Source organism: Puma concolor, chromosome C1 (assembly GCF_028749965.1).
Source record: "Puma concolor isolate L17-30 chromosome C1, mPumCon1.1.hap2, whole genome shotgun sequence".
NCBI classification, from domain to species: Eukaryota; Metazoa; Chordata; class Mammalia; order Carnivora; family Felidae; genus Puma; species Puma concolor.
Window position 1 is genome coordinate 127,878,383 of NC_141674.1, and position 23,960 is coordinate 127,902,342.

Here is a 23,960-nt window from a genome sequence, read left to right on the forward strand (position 1 = left end):
GGGAGAGGGGGAGAGAAACCCAAGCAGTCTCTTCCCTGTCGGCCTGGAGCCCTCGAGGGGCTTCATCTCACAAACCATGAAATCATGACCTGAACCGAAACCAAGAGTTGAACACTTGACTGACTGAGCCACTCAGGCGCTGCTATTTTTTATTCTTGACCTTTCTTCTTGAAAGGCAATAATTTGATATTGCCTTGCCTTAGAGTTTAAAGTACTATAAATTGACTTCTCCCGGGTTTAGTTTGATCAATGACAGATAAAAATTAATTTTGTGGGCTAGTTGTATAATTAGCTTCACTAACAGGTCTTCTGCGTGAAAGAAATTCCATAACTGGTATAAGATACCACCTTATAGTCTGAGTTAGAGGTTTAACTATAGATTTACCTTGATGCTTTGTTTCTTAATAGAGAGAGAAGCTATGGAATTTAATTTAAAAAAAAAAAGGTTTGGGGCACCTGGGTGGCTCAGTCGGTTGGGCATCCAACTTCAACTCAGGTCATGATCTCACAGTTTGTGAGTTCAAGCCCCACATCGGGCTCTGTGCTGACAGCTCAGAGCCTGGACCGTGCTTCGGATTCTGTGTCTCCTCCTCTCTCTGCCCCTCCCCTGCTCATGCTCTGTCTCTCTCTGTCTCAATAATAAATAAACGTTAAAAAAAAAAAAAAAAGGTTTAATGTGGGGAAAAAACTGTAAATGTTTGCAAAGCAATGACTTAAATGAACAAAAGGCCCTCATTTTTAACGTGCTTTTGGGGAAATTTCTTATTACAGAATTGCTATGTTTAAAAATACGTTAGTATCTTTTTACTGGAACCAACCCAAATGCCCTTCATTGAGTGAATGGTTAAACAAACTGCTACGTGCATACCATAGAATACTACGCAGCAGTAAAAAGAAAGAAACATTGATAAAGCAACCTAGGTAGATCTTAAAGTAATTACACCAAGTGAATAAAACAATGTTTTTAATAATTAATTTTATTTATTTTGGAGAGAGAGCACAGACAGGGGAGGAGCAGAGAGAGACAGGGACAGAGAGGATCAGAAGCAGGCTCTGCGCTGACATCCGTGAACCCAACGTGGGTCTCAAACTCACCAAATATGAGACCATGACCTAAGCCAAAGTCCGATGTTCAAATGACAAAGCCACCCAGGCACCCCATGAGTAAAAGTTTTAAAATAGAGCAACCATGTGGTCCCATTTACATACTCAAAATGGCAGATTATAGAGATGGAGCACAGATTAGTGGTTGCCAGGCATTAAGAGATGGGGTTTGAGGGAGCAGAATGGTTGTGATTATAAAGGGGTAGCATGAAGAATCTTTGAAGTAATGAAACAGTTCTGTCTGTTGATTGTATGGTGGTTACCTAAATCTACATGTGATAAAATTGCATAGAAACACAGAACAAATGAGTGCGTGCAAAACTGGCAAAATCTGAATAAGGTTGTATATCAATATCTATCTCTGGTTTTGATGTTGAACTGTACTTATATAACATTATCATCGAGGGAAACTGAAGAGTACATGGGAGCTTTCTGTACTATTTTTTACAACTCCCTGTTAATGTACTATTATTTAAAAAGTACAAAGTCAAGCACAAAAAAAACCCATTCTTTATGTATATGTTCCTGTATAATATTGAAAAAAGTATATTTTTAAGCAAATACCCTCTGCAAAATGCCATTCATACATTTTATATTGTTGATTTGTGTTGGTTTTACTAAGTCATGTTCACATGCATTGGAGCACAATAGAAATACTGATAGTCAAATATCTCGAAGATGCAGTTTCCGTTTTCATTATATTTGCCTTGTTTTCCCTAAATGCCAATTCTTTCTTCATCATCCTTTTATAAAGGCTTGCTGCCCTTTCACTTTCCAAGTCTTCATAGAAATTAAAGAATCTGACATTAGTTATCTATATTTTCATTTCCAGTTGCTAAAAGGATTTTGTCAAGAGGCTATATATTCATTGTTTAACCAGATACTTACATTTTAAGCATATTGAATATCTGTAAGACAAAATAAAAGAATTTATCTTGTAAAGATATATAGAACCAGCAAATGAGGAATCACTTGGGGAAAGAAAGTGATGTAAGTGCTTGTTAAGTAACACTGTAGTTACTGTATGACCCTCCACTTTTTAATGCGAAAGTACTAAATGTTTTAATGCAAAAGTACTAAATGTTTTAAAGCAATGTGAGGAGGTCAGAAGTAAAAGTGTAGACCACCAACTTGGGGAGGATACACTTTTTGTGATATGGATGATGACCTTGATCATTTGGAGTTATTTTTTGGTTATGGTGTGAGATAGGGGGTTCAAATTCATTTTATCTGTGGATATCATTTTTATCTCCACACCATTTGTTGAAAACACTGTTCTTTCCCAGTTAAATTGTCTTGGCTCCTTTCTTGACTATAAATGTGCAAGGTTATTTCTCAATTCTAAATTCTACCACATTGATTTTGTGTCTATCACTAGGCCAGTGGTACCACTGGCTACACTGTTTGATTATGAAACTTTGTAACAAGTTTTGAAATTAGGACTTTTTTTTTTTGAAATTAGGGTTTGCCTCCAACTTTGCTGTTTTTCAATATTATTTTGGCTATTTATCTGTTTTCATATGTAGTTTAAGATCAGCTTGCCAATTTCTGCAGAGAAGTCAGCTTGGATTTTTGATATGAATTATGTCAAACAGGTCAATTGGGCAATTTGGAGAATATTACCATTTTAACAGTACTAAATGAAAATGTCTTTAACGTGTAGTGATTCACTTAAAAAGAATAATAAACTCATTGCATGTTAATATAAATAATCATTTTTATGAAAAATAACATTTCAAAATAAAAAAATAGCAAGAAGAATGGGATTGTTTTACAGTTTTACAAATCTTCTTAACGTTTGGCTTATCAGGAGAAGTTGGGTTGTTATATCTACTTTAGTATTCACTCTCATTGGACATGTGATTTTGGCTGAAATCTAAGAAGATAATTTGGCCACACACAGATAGAAGAAAAGTGAGGGACCTCATGGACCCTTTGACAGGATCTTGATCCACAGTGGTCCTTGGACCACATTGTGAAAACAGCTTGTCCAGTGGGAAGAAATAAATGTTTGGAAACTCAAAGACTTGGTTAAAAATCACAAGTCGCCACTGAACAGTTGATGTGATTTTGAGCAAGTAATTTAGCCTCTCAGGTTTCTTCATCTGTAAAATGGAGGTAATGACACTATACTTTGAAAGCAGGAAACAAGATCATGCCTGTGAAGTTTGGGGTATATAGAAACCACCAAAGAACTGATTCTTGTCTTTAATTTAGACTTGTCAACCCTTCTCTATTGTATGGGATTAGCTAATTTCCACCTCCCACCCCAAAAGTTTACATATCACAGCATGGTAACCTTCATGTAAACTTGGTTTATTGTGGTGGCGTTTACTTAAGAGTTGAGTTTTATTCATTTAGTCTTTTTTTTTTTTTTTAATTTTTTTTAACGTTTATTTATTTTTGAGACAGAGAGAGACAGAGCATGAATGGGGGAGGGTCAGAGAGAGGGAGACACAGAATCTGAAACAGGCTCCAGGCTCTGAGCTGTCAGCACAGAACCCGATGTGGGGCTTGAACTCACGGACCGCGAGATCATGACCTGAGCCGAAGTCGGCAGCTTAACCGACTGAGCCACCCAGGCGCCCCTCATTTAGTCTTTTATTATCAGCCCTTATAGCTACAAATCATGATAGTGAAGAAGGGAAGGGAAGAAGGGTCAACAAAGAAGGTAAAAGAATTTATCAGAAGTGAGGGAGTAAAAAGGGGCCTGCGTGGCTCAATTGGTGGAGTGTGGGACTCTTGATCTCAGGGTTGTGAGTTCAAGCCCCACGTTGGGTTTAAAGGTTACTGAGAAATGAAATCTTTTTTTAAAAAAAGGGGGGGTGGAAGAAATGAAGTAAAATTGATGCCTCCTTTAGATCATTTGTCATCTTACTCATCCTGCTATTAATGTTGAAGAATGAAGGAAACCAAAAAAAACTCTGCCTTAAATTAGAGAATGGTTCCTTTAGCATTTTCCCCCCTGTTAAAATTAATAAAATTAAATCATAAATGACTCCAATTTTTTAATGATTCTATAAATACTGGACCAAGTCATGTGTAAAGTTCTAAAAAAAATAATTCTTGCCACTAGAACTCTATGTCATTACAGTAGTAACTTTAACTTGGCATTTGTATGCAAAGCTAAAGTGATACGATTATTACTATACAATATAATGAAAAGTGTGAATTCACTCATTCAGCAGGTATTTATTGAAAACTTACTTTGTATTGGTTTTGTAAAACAGAGAATGCCCTTGCCCTCCTGGATCTCATTTTCTTATGGGTGAGACAAAGAAATGGAATATATATAAAATATAATGTCAGATAGAAATACAGAAATTATTGTAATGAATACAAAAGGTTGAGAGCTTAAAGATTGACAGAATGAGGTATACAGTCTATTTGAGACAGGGTGATCAGGGAAGACCTCTTGACATTTGAAAATGCAAACACTTGAATGAAGTAAGAGAATAAGCCATGAGATATATGAGTGAAGAACATTCTGGGTAGAAGGAACAAAGTACAAAGGCCATGAAATGGAGGAGATGGAAATGGAAATTATACTTGTTTACTGATGTTCAGTGTCCTCCCGAAGACAGCATTTAAAGGAATAAGTACATTAAGAACACTTTGAGGTGTGGCTCTGGGACTGTCGGCTATGCATATTTTTAGCCAAATGAATCATTTCCACTGTAGAGCCTGTTAATTCCAAATGTACTGGATTTTAAAGGACATTAGCAAAGTCTAAACCTAAATCTTTAATCTTCACTTGTCTTTTTAATGCTAAACCAAAAGGATTTCTTGTTTTTTCAATACTAAACCAAAAGATGCATTTATATAGAGTGGTAGGTAAATCTTTGTGTTGAAATGTGAGAATTTCTGGTCCAACCGCAGTAGTTCTCAAGATCAGTCCAGTGGCAGCTTGTCCTAAAGTTATCTACTTTTCATTTCTTCTTCCAGTGAGTTGAAATGAGGACAAGGGGAGATACCTGGCTTGGGCCTTTCCAGCCAGCTATTATAAGGATCTGACAGGACAGCAATCAAGCAAAAGTCATTGAGCCTTTGCTTGAACTACTCTGGTGACAGGAGTGCATTCCTAAGGGACTTCTTGTTTCTTGTCTCTTATTTCTTTGTTTCCGGGTTTTCAGGTATATAGCTATAAATGGGAATATATATAGATATGTACATATCTGTATAGCTGTGTATGTTTATGTTTGTGTGCATATACGTGTATGTATGTGTGTATATGTGTATATACGTATATAGTATTTGATGTAGAGGAGGGTATAGTCAAAGGAGAGAAGATCCAGTTGGAGGAGGAGAGCATAATTGAAATGTTATCATAAATGTACATCAATATCAGTGTCATCTATAGGCTCTCCTTCTCCCTCCTTGCCCCCAGAGAGTAGAAAATAAGGTATGGGTAGGGATGGGAGACTTTACCTGACCAGGCCTAAGACCCACTTGCTTGGCCCAGTTGTCCTAAAAAGAGGGAAAAGGGATAGGAAGAGTAACCCTATAGATGCCCTCAGTAGGTATGTGTCTCCCAATTTACTCCCCCTGGCTGTTTAGCACCACCTTAGGCTTACCAGGTTGTATTCCATATTATTGCTGGTGAGAAACTCGATCTAATCCTCAAAGCAAATTAGATCTTGTCACAGAACCAGGCAGCTAGACCATAATGGTATCTTTGTGGTTTTAGGTTTTTATCTTTTATAAGGTGGTACAATCATAGGAAAGAAATGTCTTGAAGGATAGTTTTAAAAGCTATTTTTAGATCATTTTGATAAGCTGATTTCAGAAATGTGCTCAGGTTGTTTATTTTTTTAATTTGGATAATTTTGCCACCTTGTGTGTCTTTTGAAATCAAAAATATTTATTATTCAATGCATCAACAGATGGTAAACTTTTCTTTTTGACTGAGATGAAAACTGAACCAGTGTAAAACTTACTACATTTCTAAAATGAACTTTTTGGAAAGTTTGCACTTTTAAAAGCTTTTTTAAAACAGTGCATTACATATAAAAATCAAACAGTACAGTGGATCAGTAGTTGATTATCATTCCCTTATCTGCTGTCTTATTATCAGGATTCATGAGTCTCTTGAGCTAGAATGTTCTTAGCGTCAAATGGATTCTTTTTCATGCTTCCATCAATTTATCAATATCATGTCAAATTGTTTTGTTACACGTTGGAAGCATGGGTTTTCTGTAACTTTTTAATTCTGGAGTTTCTAACAGCCTTTTTTTTCTGATTGGCAAGCAATAGTGTACCATCACCATACCCTCAAAGTTATTCAGTCTCTATTTCATGGATACTTCTTTCTTTTTTTTTTTTAATTTAATTTTTTATTTTTTTAAATTTACATCCAAATTAGTTAGCATATAGTGCAACAGTGATTTCAGGAGTAGATTCCTTAGTGCCCCTTACCCATTTAGCCCATCCCCCCCTCCCAGAACCCCTCCAGTAAACCCTCAGTTTGTTCTCCATATTTATGAGTCTTTAGCTATTGTTGATAGTGCTGCTATAAACATGGGGGTGCATGTGTCCCTTCGAAACAGCACACCTGTATCCCTTGGATAAATGCCTAGTAGTGCAATTGCTGGGTTGTAAGGTAGTTCTATTTTTAGTTTTTTGAGGAACCTCCATACTGTTTTCCAGAGTGGCCGTACCAGCTTGCATTCCCATCATGGATACGTCTTTACCTCAGAGATTTTCTCTTTGATTCTTGTGTCCTGCCCTCATCCTGGGACTTCCCTTCTGCCCACCAAGGTTGAATCAACTGTTTGCTGGATTCTATGGATCCTTCCTCTTTCTTAGTTTTTAAAATACTCATTTTGCTAGATAATAGCCTGAGGTATTTTCCTTAAAAAGTTTGCTTGAGAAGTAAACCTTTTCAGACTTTACATGCCTGAAGTCTTTATTCTGCCATCATACCTGAATGATGTTTTAGAATGCTAAATTCAAAATCATTTTAACCTTGTACTTAAATTTGTCTTCTAGTATCTGGGTTGCTTGTAGAGATCTACTGCTGAAATTTTCCAAACATAAAGTTTGATAGAGGACTCATTTCAGCAGTTACTAACATTTTGTACTGTTTGTTTGATCATGTATCTGTCAATCCATCTCATTTTTTTCAGTTTATTTTTGAGAGAGACAGAAAGCAGAAGCTGGAGGGGGCAGAGACGGAGTGAGGGAGAGAGAATCCCAAGCAAGCTCCACACTGTTAGCACAGAGCCCAGTACAGGGCTCGAACCCACGAACTGAGAGATTGTGACCTGAGCCAAAACCAAGAGTGAGCCACTTAGGCCCCCCTCATATCATTTTTTTTAATGTTTATTTATTTATTTTTGAGGGAGAGAGAGAGAATCCCAAGCAGACTCTGTGTTGTGAGCCTGGAGCCCAGCACAGGACTCGATCTCACAAACTGTGAGATCATGACCTGATCCGAAATCAAGAGCCAGACACTTAACTGACTGAGCCACCCAGGTACCCCAATCCATCTCATTTTTTTTTTTTTTTGACACATTTCAAAATAAATTTCAGGGATCACTTCATTCCTGAACACTTTGGCATTCATGTAATTAACTAGAGTTCAGTCAGTATTTGATTTTTTTTTTTTATGGGTAAATATACACATAGAAAATCATAAATCAAGAACTTAACCATTTAGTGAAATTTCAGTAAATTGTATACATAGACCCAGGTGCCTGTCAAGGTATAGAACATTACCATCATGCCAATAAACAACAACCAAAAGTTTTGATTCTTTTTCATCATATGTTTTCTAGTGCTGGGCCTTATATAAATGAATTCATACAATATGTACTCTTTTGTGTAAGTCTTCTTTAACTCAGCATGTTTTTCACATTTATCTACGTTGTTACATGTGTGAATGTTTCCGTTTTTACTATAGAATAGAATTTTATTGCATAAATATACAATTCGTTTTTCTCTTCTACTGATTGCCACCCCTGTGCTGTTCCTGGTTTTTAGCTTTTATAAATAAAGCTCTTTGACTCATGAGAGTATTTGAGAATAAGTTTTGTTTTGCTTTGTTTTTTGTTTTAAAGTTTATTTATTTATTTAGAGAGTGAGAGCAAGCAAAGGATGAAGAGAGAGAATCCCAAGCAGGCTCTGCACTATCAACATGGAGCCTGACTCAGGGCTCAGTCTCACAAACCATGAGATCATGACCAGAGCCAAGATCACGATTCAGATGCTTGACTGACTGAACCACCCAAGCGCCCCAAGAAGTTTTAAATCTTCAAATTAGAAACACCTACTAACATGGAATATTATAGCACAAAAATCCATTCATTTATTTCTTTATTCCATTTTTTCCTAGTTGTTGAATTTTTGTCAATATATTAAGTCACAATTTAGCTGAGAATACTGTCAAACTTTTTCATTTCTTGCTATTCTTAGTAATACAAAGAGCAGGTAGGAAGATTATTTAAAATCATCTCCGTTTTGTAAAAAATAATCTCTGTACCCAACATGGGGCTTAAACTCACAACCCTGAGATCAAGAGTCACATGCTGTGCTGACCCAACCATAAAATCATTCCCCTTTTTTAAAGTTTTGAATATTCTTATTGAAATTTTAAGATTAACCTGTGTTTCCTAGTCCATTGATTGACTTTAGGTAATTGGGTATTTATGTTAATTAGATGTAATTAAGTGTAGGTTTTTCCTAGAAGTTAGCATTTCAACATATGCACTGATTTTAGAGGTAGTCATTTTTTAAGAATATATTAGTTTGACATTATCTTTCATATGAATCATTCTTTAATCCAGAGAGACATGACATTTTGTGTTGTGTTTTGTGTCTATTATGCAAGAGTACTGTGTGTTTTGTTTATTTTTAAACAAAGAATGTTGCTTCTACTTGTAATTGTTTTGGAATTTTAAAGACCCAAGTTTAAACTCTTAAATTCATGATCTAGAAGGCCTTTTCCAACTCTAAAGTTTTATTAAATTTCTAAGGTAAATAATGAAATTTTCTGGTTGCCATATTACATTACACGAAAGGGTTAACCTGGTATAAGGTCCAGTGTATACATTCCATGGCTTTTTGTGAGTGTTAATTTTATACCTAATGAATGCTGATTCTGAAATTTAAAATTTAAAAAGTGTAAAGTGTCTTTTGTAGTCTAGTTTTTAAGCTGTGTTTGTGGCACATGAAAATTGCTTGATGGCTTTTCTGAAAGCTACCTGCAGCTGCTACACAACTTTTCAGTTGAGTCTACCTAACTACTGAAATGGAAAGTCCAGTAATAAGATAGGCGACAGTTTAAGAGGATTGATTTAAATGTTAAATACAGTTCATATCCACTTGGACTCTATTAGCATCTAACACCTGTACTTTAATTTTAGAAAGGAAATTATTCATCTTTTCTCATGTTGTTTTCTCTTGGTTTATGTGGCATTTGTGAAAATGCTTACAGAAATGCTGGTACTAAGATAAGGGATAATTGATGTTCTTGTTTGTGAAACAAACAATTTCCACTAAGATCACAGAAATGGCTACTAATTAAATTGCTTCTGTCCTTAAAGACATACCTCTGCCTTCAAGAAGCTCATGACTTAGTAGAAATCCATTTGAGTCAAAATTTCCATATTCTAAATGGCTGCAGCTTCCATTTCCTTTTCTTGCTTTCTCTACTTCCTACTTGCTCTCTCCTTTCCTCTCATCATTGAACGAATTAGCTTAAAGATAGGGCAGCTTAAAGAATGAGCTATGAAAAAGGAGTCAGGGATGCCCGGCTGGCTCAGTCAGTAGAGCATGCCACTCTTAATCTTGGGGTTTTAAGTTCAAGCCCCACATTCGATGTAGAAATTACTTAAAAATAAAATTTTTTGAAAAGAAAAGAGTCTCACTTGGTGGTTTTTAATGAAATATATCAATATATGCATTTCCAAGGATAACGTGGGATTTACACCTTCTAAATGCAAAATACAGAACCAAGTGAAAGTTGGTGGTCAGGTAACATTAACTGAATTGCTTTTACATATCCTATCATAAAGTCTTGTTATAAAGAATACAAGCATTCTTGTCTTGATCTCATTTCTCTCACAGCTTTTCATCTGACATCCTGTGCTTCAAAGATACTAAGTTAACGGCCTGGCCAGGACTTCAAGAATCATCTCTAAACTACAAGTCCAACTTTGTACTATACCAAGTATAAAGTAATTAATCAGATCAATTAATGTACCCCTTTTTTTTTGGCCCCAGAACTTAATGGAGGCAAGTTTATTGGGGAATATTTCAAGATAGATTGCTTATCATGCTTACTACAGACTCAGTACTTTATTCTTCTAGACATTCTAATGTTACTTGCTCGAAACTACTTATGTACTTAGAAGACCTTCCTTCCCTCCTGATTCAAATGCTAGTGTTTATGACCAAGTTATAAATGAGCCTACACCACTCAGTGAGCTAATTAAGAAATTGAAAAGTCAGCATACATTGCCTATGATATAACTGAAAAATAATTTCAGTTTATTTAGTAAAGAGTTTGTTTAATGTCTACTGTGCAAGAGTTTGTGTGTGTCTACTGGTGAGAAAATATGCATTGTAATAGTATGGAAAGCATAGTACATTCTTTTTAACTCACTGACTTGATCTAATCCAAAATTTAAATTCCACGTAAAGTCACTGAGAGACTATAGAATGACATTTGCTTGTTGGTCTGGTGTTTTTTTCATGACAAAGATACTGTGTTTATTTAGGTTGTGTATTAAGAGTGGCTTTTAGGGAGGATGCCTGGGTGGCTAAGTCGGTTAAGCTTCCGACTCCTGATTTGGGCTCAGGTCATGATCTCAGGGTTCCTGAGTTGAGTTTGAGCCCTGTGTCAGGCTCTACACTGACCGGGCAGAGCCTGCTTGGGATTCTCTCTCTTTCCCTCTCTCTCTGCCTCTCCCCTGCTTACTCTCTCTCTCCCAAAATAATAATAATAATAATAATAATAAACTTTTTTTAAAAAAGTGGCTTTTAGGGAAGTTGTTACAGAAAAAAACATAATGTCTTATTTTGTAAACCAGGATGTATTTTTTTAATGTAGTACATTTTGTGAAGTAGAACATTTTAAAATTAATTGCTAGTTTGTTGTTAAAAGTGCTTGACAGAGGCTTGTATGGCGTCCAGGCCCAAGTGGCATGCCTTGGGTAGTGGGGCTCCACAGGTTCCAGGTGTTCCGGTCCCATGAGATGAGGAAGAAGAGGAAGATGAAGTGGAGGATGAGGACGAAGATGATAAAGACAGTGACGAAGAAGAGGATGAAGACGACGAGAGCGTCGACGAGGAAGTGAATGTTGAATTTGAAGCATATTCCATCTCAGATAATGATTATGTCAGAATTAAGAAGTTAACTGCAGCAGCTTTTCCTGAAGGCTCCTGTGAACATTGCAGAACTAACTGATTTCTTAATTCAACAAAACCACATCGGGAGTGTGATTAAGCAAACAGATGTTTCAGAAGACAGTGATGATGATGTGGATGAAGATGAGATTTTTGGATTCATAAGTCTTTTAAATTTAACTGAAAGAAAGGGTATGCAGTGTGCTGAACAAATTAAAGAGTTGATCCTGAGCTCCTGTGAGAAGAGCTGTGGAAAGATCTCGGTTGAACAGCTGGACGCGCTTTTCAACGACGCCTCCTAGCCTGTGGGCTTTCTCCTCAGCGAGAGGTTCATTAACGTTCCTCCTCAGATCGCGCTGCCCATGCACCAGCAGCTCCAGAAAGAACTGGCAGAGGCACACGGAACGAACAAGCTGTGTGGAGAGTGTTCCTTCTACCTTCTGATTAGCAAGACGTTTGTGGAAGCTGGAAAAAACAATCCCAAAAAGAAATGGAGCAGCCAAGAAAAAGATGAGTTAATGTTCGCAAGTGCAGAGGAAGAAATTTTCTATGAGAAGGCAATCTTGAAGTTCAACTACTCCGTGCAGGAAGAGAGTGACACCTGTCTGGGAGGCAGGTGGTCCTTTGACGACGTCCCAATGAAGCCCTTGCAAACTGTGATGTTGATTCCAGGTGACAAGATGGATGAAATCATGGGTAAACTGAAAGAGCATCTCTCTCTCTGACCCATTTCCCATGGGCAGCAGGGGGCTGGTTTTCATTTTTGTAAAATTACCAGAAAACAGCTCAGATTTACTGAAAAACTCATCACTTTATTCAGATTAAGGCCCTCTACAAAAAAGTAGGGTTGTCACCTGTGTCTGTGACACATTTACAAAATAGCTTTAAAAAAAAAAAAATTTGGTCAAATTATGAATGGTTGATGAAGAGCTTTTCCAGTAAGAAGGAAAACGTGGAGTAGTAATTTAGAACTCAATAAAAACTTCCATTTTTTATTTTTAAATAATGGGAAAAAAAAGTGCTTGACATCTATTCCATGAATAGTTTTCCTGGTTATCTGGAATATTTTTCTTTATATCTGGAATGGTCTTTCTGACTAAAGTTTATCCAACCTGGAGGAAATTCAGTATATTTCACACTGAAATGAATTACAGAATTTGATTACTTTTTTTTTGGAAGGTAAGATTTATCCAATTCAAGATCTCAATAAATGTGTTCTGGCGAAAGCAAACAGCAGTGATTTACATAAGTTTTCAACAATACAGGTTCACAAGAATGTTTATAAATTATTGCCATGAAAGAAGGGAGTAGGCAGAAATTGAGATGTGCAGTGTTGCAGATATTGGGGATTGAGGAGCACCAGAATACAACTCAGGTGTGTTAAGATCCTAAAGGTACTAAGGAGTTGGACTTGGTTTTCATGAATTGCATTTGAGTATGAGTAGGTCAGATGCTGTCGATCAAGCACTGTTAAAAATTTCCATAAGATTTCAAGATGTGGCATGGGTGTTTTTATTTGTTTCTATATAATCTGATATATAAACCGTGTTAAAATTTATTGGCCAGTCTTGGGTTTTTTCCTACTGATATTTTTATACAGCCTAATTGAGATATAACAGACATACCATAAAATTCACCCATGTAAAGTTTACAGTTCGTTGGGTTTTAGTATATTCACAGAATTATGCAGTCACCACCATAATCTTATTGTAGAACATGAACATCACTTCAAAAAGAGGGGCACCTGAGTGTCTCAGTCGGTTAAGTGTTCAACACTTGATCCAGCTCAGGTCTTGATCTCAGGGTCATGAGTTCAAGCCCCATATTGGGCTCCATGCTGGACATGAAGCCTATTTAGTGAATATGGGGGTTTTTTGTTTTTGTTTTTGTTTTTTTAACAGTCATGCTCCGTGGTCCTTTCTTCCTCCCCCAGACCTAGAGAACCATTAACCTACATTCAGTCTTTGTAGATTTGCATCGTACAGTATGTCACTTTTTGTGACTTTCTTTTAAGCATAGGTTTTTTTTTTTTAATTTTTTTTTCAACGTTTTTTATTTATTTTTGGGACAGAGAGAGAGCATGAACGGGGGAGGGGCAGAGAGAGGGAGACACAGAATCGGAAACAGGCTCCAGGCTCTGAGCCATCAGTCCAGAGCCCGATGCGGGGCTCGAACCTATGGACCGCAAGATCGTGACCTGGCTGAAGTCGGACGCTTAACCGACTGCGCCACCCAGGCACCCCGTTAAGCATAGTTTTTAAAGGATCATCCACGTTGTAGCATGAATCAGTTCTTCATTCCTTTTTTGTGGCTGAATAATATGCCACTGTATGGACCACATTTTTTTTATCCCTCAACTGAGGGGCATTGGAGTTATTTCTACTTCTTGGCAATTGTGAATAACACTGCTGTAATTATAAGCAAACAAGTTTTTGTGTGGATGTATGTTTTCGTTTCTCTTGGGTATATACCCAGGAATGGAATTGCTGGGTCATATCATGACTCTGTGTTTAACCATTTGAGGAGCTGATAAACTGTTTTCTGAGGTAGCTGCACCATTTTGCATTCCTGGTAGCAATATGAGGGGGGTTAGAGTCTCTCCACATACTCCCCAGTGCTTGTCATTGTCTGTCTTTGATTATAACCATTTTAGTGGTTGTGTAGTAATATCTTGTGGTTTTGATCTGCATGTCTCTAATGATTAAAGATGGTGAACATCTTTTCATGTATTTATTATTGGCTCCTGTTGATTTTATGTAGACCTTGATATCTAGATGTTGTTTGTATACCTTTTATGAACTCTATAATTACTCAGTATTTAGGCTCTATTTGTCACATAAAATGCCATTGTATGTTTGAACACATTACGTATGTTATATTGGAGAAATGGAGAGAGACTAATTCATCAGTGTTTTCCAAACTTACTTGATAAATAGGATAGTCACCAGTTTGCCTAGGACAGTCTCTGTTGATGCCTGTTGTTCTGGCATACTTATAAAAGTAGCCTCTTTCACTCTGAAGTGCCCTGCTTTGGACAATAAATTACATGGCTATGCTACTGACAATTAACCTAGAGTATTTAAATACACACTTGCTATCTGCTAGATCAGAATCTCCAAGAAAAAGGCCTGGAAATACGTTTTTAACAATTTCAAGGTCAAGCACATTTATGTTATCCTAGCAGAATGCTGGTGTTTCTCTGTAACCCAGAACCCATTATCATTGTTTTAATGGGACAGTGAGTTGCAAGTTAAAATAGGAGAGGAATAATTTCTTTTGATAGGCTAACACCATCCTTCTCCTTAAAGTAATGATAGAGGAGTATTTTATAACATGCATGTTAGGTTCTTAGGAGCAAGGGAATATGGGATAGCAAAGTGAAATAAGTTTCTGGAAGTTGGGTGGTCTCAGGATGGAGGGCAGTGAGCAAAACTGAGCTTCCCTTTGAGTTTGATGACAGGAGAAACTCATGAACATGTTCTTCATACTTGAGAACTAGGAGCAAGAACTAATGGCAGGGTAGGGGGTGGGGGTGGAAGAAGTACTTTCAGATTCCGAGGCTATGTTACAGAAGAAGGATAGAATGTGATACCATTAGTTCTTATTTATTTGGGGTCAGGGGGATTTGAGAATATTTTTAAGTCAGGCATTTGTAAGAATTCTGTATTTAAAAAAATTTTTTTAATGTTTGTTTATTTTTGAGAGAGAGACAGAGTGCAAGCCAGGGAGGGGCAGAGGGAGAGGGGGACAGAATCCAAAGCAGGCTTCAGGCTCTGAGCTGTCACCACAGAGCCTGATGCAGGGCTCAAACCCGCAAACTGTAATGTCATGACCTGAGCCCAGCCCAAGTCGGATGCATAACCTACTGAGCCACCCCAGGCATCCTGAGAAATGTACTTTTATACCAGTATCAGAGATGCCCATTCAAGTTTTAAAATTTTTTAATTTGCTAATTATGTGACTGCCTTTAAGATGAAAGCAACATATCTGACTCAGTATAAAGTAAAGAATGTGCACTAATTATTTGTAGAGGGTGATTTGATCACCTTTTACCACCAATGGTACATAATTAAGAAATTAGTTAAGAAATGGCTGGAAAGTTAGCAATTTATGTGTATCCCAACATAACTGTAGCCTCATGGTATTTCCATTAGCCAGAAACTCAAGCCAACTCTTGTATGAGCCATACTATCAAGCAATACAGTCTTCAGTATAATTATCCACACCATAATATTTCATCCAAAAATTCTTTGGATGGAGAGCAAAGGCCTTACTATTTTTTTTTTTTTTTTTTTTTTTAGTTTTATTGAGGTATAATGCATGTACGGTAAACTGCATGTATTCAAAATATATATTTGGAAGAGATGCTGGGTATTAATTGATACTGTGGCAAGTCTGCCATTATAATTTGTCTTCTAAGCATACAATAACAGTGGAGAAATAAAACAGCTTGTTAATTTAACTTGGGGAAACTCATGAATTATTCATAGTAAGATGTTTTACAAGGGATTATTAAGACTTGTCCATAGTTATGGAGTAACTACTCTTGTCTCCAAAACTAGTTACTTTTTATCTGTACATATTTATCTGAGAGAATGAGAGCAAATAGTAATGTGCCAAATGAAGGACTGAATAATAAATGCTTGAGAAGTTCAAAAGAATAAGAAATGGCTGGACTGAAGAAGTTAGGAAAAGTTGTGAGGAAGAAAGTAGATCATGTAACAGATAAAGACAACGTAAGAAAGGGTCCATTGGAGTTTGAGCTAGACCTTAGAGAACAGATTTGATTCATTAGGCAGACATGGATGAAAGAGCATTCTAAAGAAAGAGAACCAGGGAGCACCTGGATGGCTCAGTCAGTTAAGTGTCAGACTTTGGCTCAGGTCATGATCTCACGGTCCATGAGTTCGAGTCCTACATTGGGCTCTGTGCTGACGGTTCAGAGCCTGGATCTGCTTCGGATTCTTTGTCTCCCTCTCTCTACCCTTCCCCTGCTCGCACTCTGTCTCTCTCTCAAAAATGAATAAACATTAAAAAAATAATAAAAGAGAACCAGTGAGTATAGGTAATGAAAGGTGAGTGTTCTGGCTTGGATGCAGTTGAGGATGACTGAGGAGAAATAAAAGTGGAAAGTTAAGTTTGGGCAAAGATCTGAAACTAAAGGATTTTAAGTTGTGTCCTCTTAAGGCAAACTACTGAACGTTTTTTTGGGCAAGATAGTTGATTTCAGATTTCATTGTCTTACTGTTTTTTGATGCATTTAATACTTCAGTTGTGGTTATCAGGAAGTTGATTTTTAATTTGTTTTCTATAGTCAACTTGTCACTTTTTTTTGTACTATCAAATATCTTATAAAGTAATAATATCTGGAAGAGAGGGAGAGAAAAATTATAATTACTCATGTAGTATTAGGTTATGGCTTAATTCAGAAAATAGGAATTTTTAAGAATTGAGAATTCAAGAATGTGAATTTTAGGCAACATATGGAGTCCTGAAAGATTCAAAGATATTGGGCCCTTCTCGTATGTGAAGATTTAAGATTATATTGTCTCATTCTTTTCTTTTTTAATGTTAGTTTATTTATTTTGAGAGAGGGAGAGCAAGTACAGGAGAGGGGCACAGAGAGAGAGGGAGAGAGAATCCCAGGCAGGCTCTGCACTGTCAGCACACAGCCCAACACAGGGATGGATCCCGCGAACCATGAGATCATGACCTAAGCCAGAATCAAGAGTCAAATGCTCAACTGACTGAGCCACCCAGGCACCTCATGTCTTGTTATTTTCTTGACCTCTCTTTTAAAATATATATTTAGAGAAGCAAAGCAAGTTCAGCTTAAGAAAATTATCTTTTTTTTTTTTTTTCTGGAATGTCATAAAGGATCCCCAGAGGTTATGAATGTAGACTTGAGGGGGAAATGAGAAAGTCCCGAGAATACTTTTCATGTTGTCATTTGTTAATTTCTTAACTTCAAATATACAGATGAAAACTGTTCAAAATATGAAGAAGTACACAAAGCAGTTCAGCTGTTTATATCTTAAAGCCAAATTCATAACCTTAAGTCGTGGAAATACCCTACTTTTAATAGGTTGTGAGAATTTAATAATACATTTTCATTCAGCCCATGTTGGATTATGTATACTTTTAACACTTTTAGGGCTTTTAGATTAGTTTTTTGTTTTAATTTTCTAATTAATTTTGTTTAATTTTTTTATTTCCTAGGAATTAACTGTCCCTTAAATGTGACATTGCATAAATTATTTTCATTTAATCTCCTACTGAATAAAATAATAAGCATTTAAGACTCTGATCTTGTCCTACTATACTGTTCATTCATTTGTTCAGTCAGCAATTACTTGAAAAAAAAAAAAAACATTTAGTGAATACCTGGCATGTGCTGAGCCTTGGCTTTGAGAATACAAAAATCAGTGATTTGGACTCTTGCCCTGGAGGAGCTCATCCTTGTAAGAGAGGCACTCTATATAAGTAATTACAAATCCACTTGATAATTTGTTTTTTGTTTTTTGTTTTTTTAAAAGGTGTGTTAAGGTACATACAGGGTACAGTGGAACAACATTCTGCCTTAATTCTTACCTCACCATTTGCTTTTTGTTTTTCACTGATGTAACTTTATTCATAATACATTCTAAAGCAAAAAAAATATTACTGGATATAAAAACCAAGACTTGATGAAGGTAGAAAGCTCAGTTCAAAAGGAAAACATAGCAGTTTCAAATTATATATGTACTTAATAATTGATAGAACGATAAGAAAATAGATAAGCAACAATAACAGGGGATGCCACAAACACTGATGAGCACAGGAATAATAAAATTTCATTTAATCTCCTACATGTTTAATCCCCTGTGTGTGCCAAAAAGAACCTTTAAAGATGAAATGGATAAAGCTTTTCCTATTTTACCTCACCATTTCTTAACACACAGGATTAACCCTACTCAAACAACTGAGTGTTCCCTAAAATTTTCATCAAGTTTCTCACTTCCAAGTCTTATAATATTTCTTCAAACAGGAATAACCATTTACTATTCCTTTCTCCCTTATTACGTATGACACATGTTTCAAGAACCTGTTGTTAAATTCAAGTTTCATTTTGAAACATAAACCAGAAGTGTTCTCTCCCATATGTTCTTTTGAGACACTATGTATGTGTTATTTTTAACTTTTATTGCTCTGAATCTTGTGTTATATGTAGTTCAACATGCACATAACTTCCTCTCCATTACTACCTGCCTTCCACCTACACCCAGTCAAAGAAGCACTGCTCCGTTTAAAAATTACCTGAGGTGAAGGGCTTTGTCAGCTTGATAATTATACCTTGTATACCACCATATTTAATTGATGTGTATTTAAATATAGTTAGATATCTGGTATTGATTTCAGGGAAAAGTAGAGCTAAGCCTCACTGCTGTAGGAGATTTTAGTAACAGATTTAGAAAAAGAAACTTCTTTTTCCTAAATTCAGACAGATTGTACTTCAAGGTAAAATTTTGTCAAAACCTTGACTTGAGTAAAATTTCTCTCCCTGGGTTTAAGTGCAACTTGATAAGAAATGATTACAATCTGATAGCTGGTAGATACCCTTTGTTAAATGAACTGATGACTCATGTCCTATAAATTAGCCTAGTACCTATACTTCAGTTAATGCCATATTCCAGTCCTAATACTGTGTTAGGTTGATTTGGCCATGAACACAGAACTGTGCTTATCCTTCCTGATATTCTCATGTTTCCTTCCTCTCTAGGCCAAAGCATGTCTTCATTGCTGATTGAGGAACTTCTGTTTCTGTCTAGTTCAGAGAATTGATTTTCAAAACCACTAATTAATAGTGTCTTATTTTGAATACTGCCATATAAGAAACTGGTAGTATAATTGCTGAGGATAAATACTAACCTGAAAAAAAATGCTTTGTAGTATGCCATATTAAGCCATATTAAAATGACCTTTTGTAGAAACCATTTCAGAGAGATAGCTAGCCACGTGTTCACCCATTTTGTGTCACAGTAAACTCTAATTTTTCTGTCTGTCTTCACTGAGGCTAGGGTCCTGACCTTCATTTCTAGATTACCCATGTGGTCTCCTTTCTATGCTTTTTCTGATATGTGGGTGATGGTAAAAAAAGATACAGAAATAAGCAGATTTGCCCTTTTCTTTAATCAATGTCTGCTTGGACTTGGATTGTAATACTTTTAATTATCTCTTTTGTAATATGATCTCCATTTACAGTTTTCTTCTGTATCTTTAAACCCCTTGCCTCCTCTTACTCTTATTTTCATAAATGAATTTCTTTCCTATTTTACTCAAGACATTGAGGCTATTTATTATAATATAGGATCACTGAATTAGCTCTGGATACTTTAATAGTATCTGTCTAGAGGTGCCTGGGTGACTCAGTCAGTTGAGTGTCCTCCTCTTGATTTCAGCTCGGGTCATGATCCCAGGATTGTGCAATTGATCTCTGGGTCAGGCTCAACACAGAGCCATCTTGGGATTCTCTTTCTCTCCTCTCTCTCTGACCCTACCCTTCTCATGCTCTCCATCTCTCAAAATAAACAAAAAAGATTCTCTCTCTCTCCCTCTGCCCCTCCCTGCTTACACACTCTCCAAAATAAAAAAAATAAAAGTTTTCTCTCTCAATACCCATACTCTTTTTTTCTTCTATGACTGTCAAGTGAAGAAATGGCCTCTCCTTCAGGCCTACTCTTCTTTCTTTACAATGCATTGATCCTTAACTATGTGCCAGGGAGTGTGATAGGGTTTCTAGGAAACACAGTAATGAGTAAAATAAAATTCTTAAAAGAAGCTTACTGGCTTGTGTTTGTACTGTTTGCAGTATTCTCATCCTTGTCATTTGTTCATTTTGTTTACATTCTAGGAATTAGAGAATTTTTAAATAGGAAGGAGAAAGGTTGTTTTCCCTCAAAGAGATATGAGGAGGGAGCCTCTTTTATATTAAACCTTCTCCTCCCCATTTGAGATTTCTGAAAGGAGTATATTATATCTCTAAAGTTTGTGGTAGCAGAAAAAAAAAAAGCTGAAATCTCTGCTGTGGTAAAGATTACCTATCTATTAATCGCAACCTTTCAAAAAGTTTAAATCAATAATTTATTTCATACATATTATTTTTCCATATGAAATATGGAAGATATATATATGAAATTATGTATCCAGTTAACCCTTAAGCAACATGGATTTGAACTGTGTATGTTTACTTATATGTAGTTTGCTTTTTTTTTTTTTACAATAAATACGTTATAGTACTGTAAATGTATTTTCTCATGATTTTCTTTCTTTTTTTCAATATAAATTTTAGTTAACATACAGTGCAATATTGGTTTCAGGAGTAGAATTCAGTGATTCATCACTTAAATACAGTAATACCCAGTGCTCATCACAAGTGCCCTCTTAGTACCCATCCCCTACCTAGCCCTTCTGTCACCCACCTCCCTCCACCAACCCACAGTTTGTTCTCTGTCATTAAGAGTCTCTTATGGTTTGTTTCCCCTCTTTTTTTTCTCTCCCTTCCCATATTTCATCTGTTTTCTTTTATTTCACTTAATACATTCTAGTTCCGTCCATGTCATTGCAAATGGCAATATTTCATTCTTTTTGTTGACTAATATTCCATTGCATTTATAAATCACATCTTCTTTATCCATTCATCAATCAGTGGACATTTGGGCTCCATGGTTTGGCTGTTGTTGATAATGCTGCTATAAACATCAGGGTGTGTGTGCGCCCCTTTGAATCTATATTTTTGTATCCTTTGGGTAAATACCTGGTAGTGCAATTGCTGGATCATAGGGCAGTTCTAGTTTTAGTTTTTTGAGGAAACTTGATACTTTTCTCCAGAGTGGCTGTACCAGTTTGCATTCCCAGCAACAGTGCAAGAGAGTTCCCTTTGCGTCCTCACCAACACCTGTTGTTAGTTGTGTTATTTTGGCCACTCTGACAGGTGTGAGGTGGTTTTGGTTTGTATTTCCCTGATGATGAGAAATGTTTAGCATCTTTTCATGTGTCCATTAGCATTCTGGATGTCTTTGGAAAAGTTTCTATTCATGTCTTCTGCCCATTTCTTACCTGTGTTACTTGTTTTTTGGGTGTTGAGGTTGATAAGTTCCAAAATCTATATTATGAATACTAACCCTTTAACAGATAGGTCGTTTGCAAATATCTTCTCCCATTCCATAGGCATCCTTTTAGTTTTGTTTTTTTTTTCCTTTGCTGTGCAGAAGTTTTTTATCTTGATGAAGTCCCAGTATTTCATGTTTGCTTTTGTTTCCCTTGCCTTCAGCGACATGTCTAGTAAGAAGTTGGTCCAGCCAAGGTCAGAGAGGTTGCTGACTGTGTTCTTTAGGATTTTGATCGTTTCCTGTCTCATATTAGGTCTTTCAACCATTTTGAATTTGTTTTTGTGTATGGGGTAAGAAAGTGGTCCAGATTCATTCTTGTGCATGTCTGTGTCCAGTTTTCCCAACACCATTTGTTGAAGAGACTATCATTTTTCCAGGGATAATCTTTCCTGCTTTGTCAAAGATGTGTTGACCATATAGTTTTTCTGATCCATTTTTGGGTTTTCTGTTCTGTTCATCTGTGTGTCTCTTTTTGTGACAGTACCATATTGTCTTGATGACTACAGCTTTGTATATACCTTAAAATTTGGAATTGTGATGCCTCCAGTTTTGTTTTTTCTTTTCAAGATTGCTTTGGCTATTCAGGGTCTTTTGTGGTTCCATACAAATTTTAGGATTGTTCTAGCTCTGTGAAAAATGCTGGTGGTATTTTGATAGGGATTGTATTAAATACCTAGATTGTTTTGGCTAGTGTAGACATTTTAACAATGTTTGCTCTTCAATTCCGTGAACATGGAATGCTTTTCCGTTTCTTTGTATCCTCTTCAGTTTCCTTCATAAGTGTTCTATGGTTTTCAGAGTACAGATGTTTTATTTCTTCAGGTAGGTTTATTCCTAGGTATCTTAATTGTTTTTTATGCATTTACAAATAGTATGGATACCTTGACTTCCTTTTCTGATGCTTTATTATTGGTGCATAGAAATGCAACAGATTTCTGCACATTGAGTTTATATCCTTTGACTTTGCTCAGTTCATTTATTAGCTCTCACAGTTTTTTGGTGGTCTTTTGGATTTTCTACATAGAGTATCATGTCATTGGCAAATAGTGAAAGTTTGAACTCTTTCTTGATCATTTGGATGCCTTTCATGTCTTTTTATCGTCTGATTGCTGAGGCTAAGACTTCAGTACTGTGTTGAATAGTATGGTAGGACTGGACATCCTTGCCTTGCTCCTGACTGTAGGGGAAAGGCTCTCAGTTTTTCCCCATTAAAGGTGAGCTGCAGGTCGTCTGTATATGGCCTTTGTGATGTTGAGGTGTGTTCCATCTATCCCTACTTTGTTGAGTGTTTTTATCAAGAATGGATGCTGTATTTTGTCAAATGCGTTTTCTTCATCTATTGACGGGATCATATGGTTCTTATACTTTATTTTATTAATGTGGTGTATCACATTGATTGATTTGCGAATATTGAACCAGCCCTGCAGCCCAGGAATAAATCCCATTTGATTATGGTAAGTAATTCTTTTGATGTATTGTTGGATTTGATTTGCTAGTATCTTGTTGACAGTTTTTGCATCCGTGTTCATCAGGGATATTGGCCCATAGTTCTCATTTTTGGTGGGATCTTTGTCTCGTTTTGGAATCAAGGTAATGCTGGCTTTGTCAAATGAGTTAGGAAATTTTCCTTCTGTTTCTGTTTTTTGGAACAGTTTGAGAAAAATAGACTTTAACTCATGTTTATTTTTTTTTTGTAATTTATTTATTTTTTTAATAAATGAAATTTACTGTCAAATTGGTTTCCATACAACACCCAGTGCTCATCCCAAAAGGTGCCCTCCTCAATACCCATCACCCACCCTCCCCTTCCTCCCATCCCCCATCAACCCTCAGTTGGTTCTCAGTTTTTAACAGTCTCTTATGCTTTGGCTCTCTCCCACTCTAACCTCTTTTTCTTTCTTTTTGTTTTTTTTTCCCTTCCCCTCCCCCATGGGTTTCTATTAAGTTTCTCAGGATCCACATAAGAGTGAAACCATATGGTATATGTCTTTCTCTGTATGGCTTATTTCACTTAGCATCACACTCTCCAGTTCCATCCACGTTGCTACAAAAGGCCATATTTCATTTTTTCTCATTGCCACGTAGTATTCCATTGTGTATATAAACCACAATTTCTTTATCCATTCATCAGTTGATGGACGACATTTAGGCTCTTTCCATAATTTGGCTATTGTTGAGAGTGCTGCTATAAACATTGGGGTATAAGTGCCCCTATGCATCAGCACTCCTGTATCCCTTGGATAAATTCCTAACAGTGCTATTGCTGGGTCATAGGGTAGGTCTATTTTTAATTTTCTGAGGAACCTCCACTCTGCTTTCCAGAGCGGCTGCACCAATTTGCATTCCCACCAACAGTGCAAG

The 23,960-nt window shown here is 36.4% G+C and overlaps 1 pseudogene across 1 annotated transcript; it reads left to right on the forward strand.

Moving 5' to 3' along the window:
- The first annotated feature begins 1,636 nt into the window (after nt 1-1,636).
- Nucleotides 1,637-22,142, forward strand: LOC147578438 (BRCA2 and CDKN1A-interacting protein pseudogene; annotated as a pseudogene). The gene is made up of 3 exons (XR_015255191.1): nt 1,637-3,450; nt 3,687-13,470; nt 13,706-22,142. The product of XR_015255191.1 is annotated as a BRCA2 and CDKN1A-interacting protein pseudogene (transcript).
- The last annotated feature ends 1,818 nt before the right edge of the window (nt 22,143-23,960 follow it).